Raw genomic sequence first — 12,822 nt, forward strand, 5'->3', positions numbered from 1 at the left:
ATAGAGTCTGATTATAGTGCTTGAATGCAATGGAATACCATTATGTTATAAGAAACAATGAAGGGGAAGGTTCCAGAAAACCTGGAGAAACTTGCATGAATTGATGCAGAGGATGATTTACATAGTAACAGCATTATTTTAAAGTTACTCAACTCTGAAAGACTTATGATTTCTGATCAACACAATGCTCAACCACATTTCCTTAGAAGTCATGATGAAACAGGCTATCCACCTCCAGATGTTGTTTATCTTTCATTTTCCAAGATTAATGACATCACAGAGTAATGTCTTGACTTGTGCATGAATCTAAGTGAGGCAGAGTTGCACAAAGTCGTCAGCCTCGTTCTCTGTCTTCCAGAGTTATCTAAATCCAGTGGCAAGACAAAAGTCTGGACAACTGGTGATGGCCAAGGATGCAGTGGATGAACTTGGCATCTTTGGTGTCTGACCAAGCTCTAAGCACTCCATTGCTCCTGCTTCTGCTATGTTCATGGCCTTTGGAACAAACTGTTCCCATCCACATGCTTGAGGGAGACACACCTCTAACTCAACCAGAAGGGTTTGTATCCTGTTGCTTACCCTCAACCTGGTTTAGCTTGTCTACTAAGACAGTTTATCAGTGTGTGGCTGCTGCTGTTCATGGTATAACTTCTAGGAGCCACAAGAGAGTTGAGCGCCAGGTAGATACCAGGTGGATGAGCAGGACTGAAAATGGCTCAGCAAGCCCTTACACCAGAGGTGCTAGTCCTCCTTGAACACACCCATATACCCACCCACCTTCAGATAGAGAATGGATGGACTCAGAGTTCGGATCGAGGCATGTTTTCTTCTATTTCTTTTTTCTCACTTAAAACAAAAAAACATGGCTAAGTTGGAAATTTGTTTTGTATGACTATACAAATTTGTAATGGGTTCTATATTTTCTTGTCTTCTCAGTGGGGGGAAAGAGAGAATTTGGAACTGAAAAAAAATTGAATTAAAGGTGTTTTAAAAAAAAAGAATGTGATTGCCTTGTAAGAAATAAAGAGATGGCTTCAGGGAGACTTGGGAAGAATTGTATTGACTGATACAGACTGAAGAAGAGAGCAGAGCCAGGAGAACAATTTATTTCATGACATTAATATAATAAAAACAAACAATTCTAAGACTTAAGAACCCAAGGAAGAAAAAGCTTATATAGTAGAGGGGTAGATGGGTGAGGTAAGGGAGAGTGAGTGAACCTCTTATCAGAATTGGCTCAAAGAGGGAATAACATACACACTCAATTGGGTATAGAAATCTATCTGCAGGAAAGTAGGAGGGGAGGGGGATGAGAAGGGGTGGAGTGGGTGATAGGGGGCAGATTGGGGGTGGAGGTAGTCAGAAGCAAAACACTTTTAAGGAGGGACAGAGTGAAAGGAGAGAGAATAAAATAAACAGGGATGGGGAATAGGATGGAGGGAAATACAATTAGCAATAGTAAATATGAAAAAAAAATGAAGGAAGTTTCTCTGATAAAGGCCTCATTTCTCAAATATATAGAAAACTGAATCAGCTTTATTAAAAATTAAGAGCCATTCCTCGAGTGATAAATGATCAAAAGATATGAAATTTTCAGATGGAGTAATCAAAGCTATCTATAACCATATTAAAAATGCTCTAAACTCACTATCGATTGAAGACATGCAAATCAAAACAATTCTGGTGTACTAACTCATACCTATTAGATTGGCTAATAAGACAGAAGAGGAAAATGAAAAATACTGGAAGGGATGTGGGGAAAATGAGACATTAATGCACTGTTGGTGGACTTGTGAACTGTTTCAACCATTCTGTAGAGCAATTTGGAACTATGCCCAAAGGGCTATAAAACCATGCTTACTCTTTGACTTAGCAATATCACTACTGCATCTGTATCCAAAAAGAGATTATTTTAAAAAACAAAAAGAAAAGGATCTATATGTACAAAAATATTTATGGGGGCAGCTAGGTGGCGCAGTGGATAAAGCACTGGCCTTGGATTCAGGAGTACTTGAGTTCAAATCCAGCCTCAGACACTTGACACTAGCTGTGTGACCCTGGACAAGTCACTTAACCCTCATTGCCGTGCCCCCCCCCCATATTTATAGTATCTCTTTTTTGGTGGCAAAGAACTGGGAATTGAGGAGATGCCCACCGATTGGGGAATGGCTGAACAAACTGTGGTACATGATTATGATGGAATATTATTGTGCTATAAGAAACGATGAGCGAGATGCTCTCAGAAAAACATAGTAAGACTTAGATGAGCTGATGCAAAATGAATGTACTATGTACAAAGTAACAGCAATATTGTAAGATGATCAGCTGTGAATGATTTAGCTATTCTCAGCAATACAATGATCCAAGACAACTCTGAAGAGCTTATGATGAGAAATGCTATCCATCCCCAGAGAAAGAACTGATGGTGTCTGAACACAGATTGAAGCACTTTTTTAAAACTTTGTTTTTCTTGAGTTTTTGTCTAAATTTTCTTTCACAACCTAATATGGAAATGTTTTGCACAGCTACACACTATAACCTATATCTAACTGCTTGCCTTCTCAATGGGGAGGGGGGAAGGGAGAGAATTTGGAACTCAAAAGTTTTTAAAACGAATGTTAAAAAAAACCCTGTTTTTACATATAATTAGGGGAAATAAATTACTAAATAAAATTTTTTTAAAGACTTAAGAACTCAAGTAACTTAAATCAAGTCTGGTTCCAGAGAACTGATGAATAATGTTCCCTGCGTCATGGTGGGGATGTGGCAGACCATTATGCAAATTGAGAAACAATGTTGTTTTGTTTGGCTATACTCTTATGATACAAGGAAGAAGAAAAAGAAATAAATGCATGATAACTGGGGGGAAATATTTTAAGAAAAGTCTTCAATGAGACACACAGGGTAAATAGACAAGGATGATCTAATTGATGTAATCTACGCCAGTGCTGTGGATTTTTTTTTTTTTTTGGTACTGCTGTGTAGTTTAAAGTTGGGTATTTTGTTGTTGTTGTTTGTTGTTATTGTTTTATGCCATTCTGGATCTTCATGAAACATAGGTCAACACATTCTTTTAAAATCACCTTTTGCTAATAAGTACAAAGCTTATGTCGATGGGCAGATCCTGTCAAACAACACCGTAGCAATAGTTCCACATTCTGTATTCAGTGGGTGCGGTAGGAAAAGCATAAAGGGTATTAGATTAGATCCCCCTTGGTTTGTAGTTCGAGAACCAGTATTCCTGGTTAGCACGGATATAGGGGTGTATCTGAAATTTCTGACCCAGTTTTCTTGTAGACAGTGAAGCAATCAATGATTATATTTCCATGGCAAGAATGCTTAGTTTACTCTTGCCAGGACTTTGAAGATGTGTCTGTGACTGGGGAGAATAGTTTGGTACCAGCCCCGGGGACCTCCCCTTCTAGGGGGTGACTAGCCGTGGCTCCGAAGTAGGATGCTGTGGGGTTGGGACTCTCCACTGGGAGCGATGAGAAAAGTGCGGGGGTGGAGTGGGGTGGGAGGGGGCAGCAGGTACAGGAAGAAGCGAAGAGAATGAGTCCACCCAAAGAGTTGGCTCTCTGAAGTTTCCCCATTCATCGGCCGCAGGGCACGTGGAAACTCCACAACCCACGACCCACGGCCCCTGGAATGGTTGAAGAACCCCTCGCCTGCCGGGGCCCCAAAGCTGCGTGCTCCCCGGGGGTCGGACCCGCGCAGACTGGGCAGGTCCAAGGCTGGCGGATGGCTGCGGGATGATCGGGACCACCCGGCCACAGGCGCTCGGGACCCTTGTACTACCTACTACGCCACAGTAATCTCACAAACGAGCCGGGAGGGGCGCGGCCTCCCGGGACTTCGGGGAGCGATAGCTTGGCCCAGCGGGCAGAACGCCGCCGCCTCTCCCGCAGCCGCCTCGGCTTCCTCGGCCCCATCGCCCTTGGCCCTCTGACCCGCCTTTTTCTTCGAGCCGCAGGCCGCCGCCTACCGGTCCCCAGAGCGTGCTAGGACCCCCCTGCGCTCCGGGGCAGCGCGCGCCTGGCCAGCTCCGCCCCGGCGCGCCCGGGGCCCGGCGTGCTCCCCAGGTACGTTACGCGCGCTCACTCGCTGCGTCCCAGCCCGGCGCGCACCCCGCCTGACGCGTTTGCTCCTTTTCAAATTAGCCCCGCAGAGGGCACAGAATGTATCACCCCTAGGAGTAGAAGTTACGGAGAAGGTGCGGTCCTGCACTGGTGGAGGGAGTTTCCTTATCTGGGAGCTCTCTATCCCAGTGAAATCACAGGTCCAGCCTCTCTGCTCCACTCAGCTTCCATTTCCCCAAACACACCTCCCGTGATGCATCCTCCCCTGTCACAGGAAAACAGGAGCAAATCCAGGCAGAAGTAGCATCACAGTACAGTGGAAAGAGTACCTGAGGGAGGGAAGCGGAAGGCCAGAGTTCTAAACAATAACAATTATTAGTATTATGATGGCTAAATTTATATGGTGTTTACTGTGTGCCAGGCACTGAGCTAAGTAAAAATGATTATCTCCGCGGATCCTCGAATCAACCCTGCGAGGTAGGTGCCGTTATTATCCCCATTTTACAGATGAGGAAACTGAGGGCAATAGGATGAAGTGATTTGTCCAGGGCAGGTGAATGTGACATTTTACCAGCTGTGGAGCCTTGGGGGAATGAATCCCTTAATCTCTAGAGCTCACTTTCCTCATTTGTAAAATGAGGGGTCTCTAAAGGGATTTCTGAGGTCCCTTCCTGCTCTAAATCGGGGAACTTGGAGTGCCTGCATCTGGGCGGTGTCTGTAACATTCTGCAGACTGGACCCTCAAGACTGAGGCTGAGACCCCTAGTCTCCTTGTCCTCCTCTTTAAGGAGAGTGAAATGTTTCCTCTTCTCTTTTCCGGGTCTAAGAATCACAGAATTTGAGTGGGAAGAGACCCCAGAGGCCTCTTAGTCCAATCTGAACAGGAAGAGAATCCCTACCCCTCTCTATAACATAGAGGACAGGTAGTTACCGGCAAGCTGAACTTAGTACTCGCCATATTCTTCCCCCTTAAAATTACTTTCCGGGGCAGGTAGGTGGCGCAGTGGATAGAGCACCGGCCCTGGAGTCAGTAGTACCTGAATTCAAATCCGACCTCAGACATTTGACACTTACTAGCTGTGTGACCCTGGGCAAGTCACTTAAACCCAATTGCTTCACCAAAAAAAAAAAAATTACTTTCCACCTCATCTTCACTGTGGCTGTTCAGAGACAGCAAAAGATCTTACAGTTTTCATTTTCTCTCTTTCTCTTCACTCTCCTTTTCAACTGTCATTACAATCCTAGTCATTGTTGAGTTTATAGAGGTCTGCGCCTTTAGAAATAATACAGGGGGGGCGGCTAGGTGGCGCAGTGGATAGAGCACCAGCCCTGGAGTCAGGAGTACCTGAGTTCAAATCCGGCCTCAGACACTTAACACTTACTAGCTGTGTGACCCTGGGCAAGTCACTTAACCCCAATCGCCTCACTTTAAAAAAAAAAAAGAAAAGAAAAAAAAGAAATAATACAGGGGCAGCTAGATGGCGCAGTGGTTAAAGCACCAGCCCTGGATTCAGGAGGACCTGAGTTCAAATGCGGCCTCAGACACTTGACACTTAGTAATTGTGTGACCCTGAGCAAGTCACTTAACCCCCATTGCCTGCAAAAAAAAAAAAAAAGGAGAAATAATACAAAAGTTCCTTCTTTTTCTTTTTGGTGGGGCAATGAGGGTTAAGTGACTTGCCCAGGGTCACATAGCTAGTGTCAAGTGTCTGAGGTCGGATTTGAACTCAGGTCCTCCTGAATCCAGGGCCAGTGCTTTATCCACTGTGCCACCTAGCTGCCCCCCAAAAGTTCCTTATTTTTCAAACAGGCAGCTTAATTTTTTAAATGTCACATTTTTTAAAAATGTCAGTGTTGGCAGAATACAGTATATAGCAGAACCCCTCTAACAGAGTTTCATTTCAAATAAGTGTCTTAGTTTAAGGCAATGAATGGTGGTGCACTTGATAGAGTGCTGGACCTGGAGTCAGGAAGACCAGAAATTTGACCTTCGAACACTAGCTGTGGGACTCTGGACAAGGCACTTCACCCTGTTTACCTCAGTTTCCTCATCTGTAGCATGAGTTGGAGAAGAAAAAGGCAAACCCCTCCTGGATCTTTGCCAAGAAAACCACAAATGGGGTCACAAAGAGTCAGATGGGACTGAAAAAGACTGAAGAACATCTTGATTTAAAAAAATAACGTCCTGATGTTTGGCAGAGGAGCCATGCAGGATCTCATCTTATCCCTCTCTATAGGAGCTTTCCCCAGCCCTGGCAGATCTTTGCTGATATCCTGGATACCAGTCCAGATACCAGGTAGGCCCACCTTTTTCATTCAAGGGAGCTGCTTGATAATACTCTCTTTTTCATCACTTCCCTTAGACAGGTTATCTTGGATCATTTGCCTCCTTCTTTCAACCACTCTCTTTTCCTTACCCTTTGGATCTTCTGCCATTTTGATTCTTCAGTCATCCAATCAGCAGGCATTGCACCAGATACCAAGCTACAATCTGGGAATGCAAACTCAAAGAATGCAATAATCCCTACTCTCTAAAAAGTTCACCCACCAATGGAGGGGTTTGTCTGTCATCTTGGCATTTCATGCTCCACAGCCAAATTTGGGCTTTCACTAATTATATAGAATATTGAGATTGTTTTAAAGTATTCAGTAATATTACATTGATCCAACCTTGGGGATTTACATAAATCATGGGTAAATTGCTAAAAATAATGAATCATTACTACCTCTTTTTGTGTCTCTGTCTCCTTTTCACTTTTTCAAATCAATCCCTAGTTTCCCTTCCCTTTAACAATGGACACACCCAGTGGAGAAGGAAGTATTTACTCCATGGCTTCTTTTTGTGGTCTGGCTTCATGAAATACTAGGACTGAGGAAGAGCTAGTCTTCTCTTTCCCAGCTTCTGCTTAGTCTAGCCTTATTTCCTCTTTCTCACCTCACCATCCCACCTTCCTTTCCTATTCCTATTATTCTCTATCTCTCTGAGGGCCTGATCAGTCTCTTAAAGACAATTCCTTAAATGACAAGAAGCCTGAGGAAAACCATTGCAAAAGTTTTCTTTCCACTCTTGGGGAAATGGGAAAAGCTCCAGTCCAACTGCTCTGTCTTCCCCTGGGCAAGTGCTGAAACTTCTCCCTTATCTGATGCTTCAGGGTCTATAAGATGGAAAAAGTGGATGGAGATGTGGCAAGTGAAGGTTCTAAAGAGTGAGGAGCTGAACTTTTCTTCCCTTTCTCCGATTCACTTGATGGCTACTCTCTGCAGGGCTCTCCAAAGAACAGGAGTTCCTGGATGCTTTGTCTGCTGCATTTCTCAGGTATACCATCAGGTCATGGAAAGTTTCTGATGCTTCATGATTCTAACAGTTGCACTTTATGCCATTTTAAATGTTCATGTTATAAAACCCTCAGGTGTCCAGACAAAAGAAATGAACATTGTTTTCGTAATCTCTTATTATGAAAGATGAACTTTGACTATTTTCATGCATAACGTAACTTCCCTCCTCTACCTCCCTCCCTCCCACTCCCTATAGTTCTTTCTTCACTCGAGAACTAGTCTAAATAATTTAAAGGCTTCCAGTTACAACCTCATACACTGTGTATTCTTTTTAAAAGATCCTGAGGTTGGTGAATTGTTGTACTATTGGTTTTCAAGTAAGATTATTTATTGTAATCGCTATGGAATTTACCACTATCATCACACCCTTTTATTCTTCCAAAATTTTCATTTCCAGAACTACACCATATGTAAGAAAAAGTGTCTACATGTGTATCTCTGTCTCCATTTTAAAATTACTTATCTTAAGAAAAGGTATTGTCTTTATATTTCTGAAGATATTACCAACCCAACATGAACAAAGTGTAGTGGATAGGAACAGGACCCCTGCCTCAGTTTCATTATCTGTAGAATGAGTTGGAGAAGGAAATGGCAAACCACTCCATGATTTTTGCCAAGAAGACCCCAAATGGGGTCATGAAGAGTCAGATTAGACTGAAATGACTGAAGAGCAACTCAATGTTTTGCTTATCTCCAATAAACCCTGTTTCTATCTCACATATACTACAGAGTAGTTTGCAGGTCTCCTTAATTAGACAGAAAGCTCTTTGAGGATAGATAATGAGTTTTCCTTTCTTTGTATCTTCAGTGTTTAAGAAAGTGCCTGGGGGGCGGCTAGGTGGCGCAGTGGATTAAGCACTAGCTCTGGATTCAGGAGTACCTGAGTTCAAATCCAGCCTCAGACACTTGACACTTACTAGCTGTGTGACCCTGGGAAAGTCACTTAACCCCCATTGCCCCGCAAAAAAAAGAAAAAAAGAAAGTGCCTGAAAAATAGTTAACATTGAATAATTATTTGTTGACTTACAGAAATATGTAATCAAAGCAATTTTATTTAGAGGGTATTGCTGTTAAATTTTCACATTGATATATATATATGTATATATGTATAAATAGATATGTATGTATATATATACTATATATACATAGAGAGAGAGTGAATAGTTTTGAATGTAATATTTAGTTGGTTTACTGTTATATGAAGTTTAGTGTGGTTATAAACTTTTAAAATTATAAAATAATACTCTCCTTTTATCCAGGCCAATACAACTCAATGCAATAAAATACTTATTTCTTGTAAACAACATATTGTAGTATTTTGGTTTTTAATCCATTCTGCTATCTGCATCCGTGTAATGGATGAATTCGTTCCATTCACATTTATAGTTATGATGACTATTTCTCTCTATGCTATTTTCCACCTGTTTATCCACCCCCCCACAGCTATTTTACTTATGATCACCACCTTCCCCAATATCCCCTCCCTTGTATCAGTCCCCCCTCCCACTTCTCTTATCACCATCCCTTTTTAAACTTCCTTATAGGGTAAGATAGACTTCTATATCCATTGGAGTGTGTTTCTTATTTCTTCTCTGAACTAACTTTGATGAGAGTAAGGTTTAATCTTTGCCCATCCCCCCCATCTTCCCCTCCATTATGATAGTTCTTTCCTGCCTCTTTTTTTTGTGTGTGTGGGACAATTCACCCTATTTAATTTCTCCCCTCCTTCTTCCATGCAATTTCTTTTTACCCTTTTATTTTGTTTTCTGGGGTGTTGTTCCATCAATGTCACCTTATAACCATACCCTCTGTCTACATATACTCCTTCTAATTATTATTATAATAAAGTTATTAAGACTTGCAAATATTATCGTTACTTTAATATCACCTTATGACTATACCCTTCTCTACATATACTCCTAATTGCTCTTATAATAAAGTTAAGACTAACAAATATTATCTTATCATATAGAAATATAAACAGTTTAACCTTATTTAATTTCTTACAGTTTTCCTTGTTTCTTTTTTACCTTTTTATATTTCTCTTGATTCTTGTATTGGGAGGTCAAATTTTTTTATTCAACTCTGGCCTTTTAATCAGAAATGCTTGAAAGTCCTCTATTTCGTTAAATGTACATTTTCCCCCTGAAAGAATATATTCAATTTTGCTGGGTAGTTGATTCTTAGTTGTAAACCTATACAGTATACTATATTCCAAGTTTTGTGATTCTTTAATATGGAAGCTACCAAATCCTGTGTAATTCTAACTGTAGCTCCATGGTATTTGAATTGTTTCTTTTTTGGCTACTGGCAATACTTTTTCCTTGATCTGTGAACTTTGAAATTTGGCTATAATGTTCCAGGGAGTTTTCATTTTGGGATCTCTTTCAGGTGGCAATGGGTGGATTCTTTCAATTTCTATTTTGCCCTCTGGTTCTAATATATCTGGGCAATTTTCTTTGATAATTTCTTGAAATATATTGCCTAGGCATTTTGTTTTGGTCATGGCTTTCATGTACTCCAATAATTCTCATATTATCACTCCTGGATCTATTTTCTAGGTCAGTTGTTTTTCCAATGAGAAATTTCACATTTTCTTCTATTTTTTTACTTTTTTGATTTTGTGTTACTGTATCTTGGTGTTTCATAGAGTCATTAGTTTCCATTTTTTCAATTCTAATTTTTCTTTTTTTTTTCTTTTAGTGAGGCAATTAGGGTTAAGTGACTTGCCCAGGGTCACACAGCTAGTAAGTGTTATGTGTCTGAGGCCTTATTTGAACTCAGGTACTCCTGACTCCAAGGCTGGTGCTCTATCCACTGCGCCACCTAGCTGCCCTCAATTCTAATTTTTAAAGAATTATTTTCTTTAGTGACCTTTTGTATTTCCTTTTCCATTTGGCTAAATATGTTTTTAGGGAGTTATTTTCCTCAGCAAATTTTTGTATTTCTTTTTCATGGTTCTCTCGCATTACTTTTATTTCTTTCCCCGATTTTTCTTCTACTTCTCTAATTTGCTTTTTAGTCTTTTAAAGTTTTTCCAGGAATTCTTTTTGGGCCTGAGACCAATTTCCTTTTTTTTTTTTTTTTGAAGTTTCACCTGTAGCCATTTTGTTACTATTGTCCTCTATGTTTATGCTTTGATTTGCCCTATCACTGTAGTAACTGTCAATAGTCAAGCTTTATTTTGTTGTGTTTTTTTGCTCATTTTTGTTCTTTTTTTGGTGCCTTGATGTTTTTATTTGAGTTGGGCTCTATTCCTGAACTGTCCCAAGTTTTTGTGCTGAAGCTCTGGGTCTTACTGATGGTTTTCACTGGGCTTCAGGGCTTAGCTGCTTGCTTTTGCTGGGTTGTTAAAGTCAACAAAGTCTTTTTGGTGACTGGCCCTGGTAGAGTAATTTTGTTTCCAATATGCCCAAGTGTGTGTGTGTGTGTGTGTGTGTGTGTGTGTGTGTGTGTGTGTGTGTGTGTGTGCTGCTGCTGCTGGGTTGCTACGGTAACCAGTCAATCTGCTAGCAGGCCCTGGAAGGATAATTTTGTGATCTGTTGAGTCTCTGCTGCTGGTTCGCCCTGGAAACAGTCTCTCTACTAGGAGGTCATAGAGGTGGGAACTTGCTCTTGACCAGTCTTAGGTGGGGCTTCACCACTGGTCATCAGTGGGTCAAAGCCTCCCTGGTTGTCTGTGCTAGCTTTGGGGTGCCTGGTGAAGGTCCCTGCTATGCTGCCCAGGGTGCTGCTGGTCTGAAAGTAGGTGGAGCCTCACTGGTGGATTGCCCCAGGCTCAGAGCCCTGCTTCAGGCCCTTGGCTGTGAGCCCAGAAACTGCGGCAGTGTATATAAAGATGAGTGTGTACATACAAAAAAGAAATTTCATAAGGGAGGAAATGTAAATAACTGGGGGATCCTAATATAGGAGGAACTCTTTGGGTCTCTTGGAGGTTACTCTTCTTGTCTGTGGGGCCAAAACATCATTTTATGCCTCAAGTGCAACAGCTTCCCCCAGGTTAGTCTCCCCATTTACAGGCTCTTTGAAAGCAACTGTGGCATCTTCCCCTAAACCTTTTCAATCCTTTCTATTTACAAGCTTAGCTAGGCTCTCTATTGTCCACTGGGCCCTGGGGGGACCTCTATACAGTATCTGTCTTCAAGGTGTTTCTTCCCACCTTCTCTTCTATTTCAGTCACCTTATTTCTCATCACTTCCAATGACAGATTCTCTAGTCAAAGAGAAAAATACAGATCCCTTTAATAACCCCGACCCTGGGACTCATTTTTGCTCCTGGACCTTGATGTCCCTCCTAGAATGTCCTATTTGTGTCTCTTTCAAACCAAGGGAAGGAATCAAAGGAGCCTTAGAGACCTTTACCATCCATATCTTCTCATAAAGCCTCCACTCAGGGTCAAAACAAAACACAGAATCTACGGGCTTTCAGAGGCGGAAGGCGCCTCAGGGGCCCTCTGACCCATAACCACCCAGAAAGAGTTCCTGCTGCACTATGCCAAATAAGTGGCCATCTACCCGCTTTGTCCAAAGACCTCCAGTGAAGGGGAAACCTACTACCTTCCAAGTCAATCCCATTCCACTTTTTAAAAAATCAATTCTGTTTTCCATTCAAAACTCTCTCCCTTCTACCTCCCTCTCTTCCACCTACTCAGAAATAAAGAAAGACAAAACGCATTACAAATATAAACAGTCAAGGAAAACAAATTTCTGTATTAGCCACATTCAGTGTGTGTGTGTGTGTGTGTGTAGATATAGATAGATACACAGACACACTTCATTCTGCCTTTTTTGAGTCTATTACTTCTCTCTCTGTGGAGATGCTTTCCACATTTTATAGTTCTAATGGTAAGGAAATTTCTCCTGATACCAAGCCCAAATTTGCTTCTTTGGACTTTCCCCCATAGCTCCTAGTTCTGTCCTTTGGGGCCAAGCTGAATAAATCTAATTGCTCAGGTTCTCTCCAACTACCTAAAAATGGTTATAGTATATTCTTTCATCGGGAGCCCTTCCTCAGCATGTGGGGCTTGTTTTGTTTGGTTTGGGTTTTGTTTTTTTGTTTCTGGTGGGTCAATAAGGGTTAAGTGACTTGCCCAGGGTCACACAGCTAGTAAGTGTCAAGGGTCTGAGGCTGGATTTGAACTTGGGTCCTCCTGAATCCAGGGCCGGTGCTTTATCCAATTGCGCCACCTAACTGCCCCGTAGTTGTTTTGTTTTGTTTTGTTTGTTTGTTTTTTTAGCATGTGTTTTACTACTTTGAAGATATCAGTGCCAGGCTGGGGCTATCGATTGTCCATCTGCTATCCCATATTCTTACTACATGACCAGCATAGCCTGCCTGCCTCTCTCTCTCTCTCTCTCTTTTTGCTGTCGTGGAATGGGAGTGTCATACATGTCCTTCAATAACACAT

Source organism: Dromiciops gliroides, chromosome 5, assembly GCF_019393635.1.
Source record: "Dromiciops gliroides isolate mDroGli1 chromosome 5, mDroGli1.pri, whole genome shotgun sequence".
NCBI classification, from domain to species: Eukaryota; Metazoa; Chordata; class Mammalia; order Microbiotheria; family Microbiotheriidae; genus Dromiciops; species Dromiciops gliroides.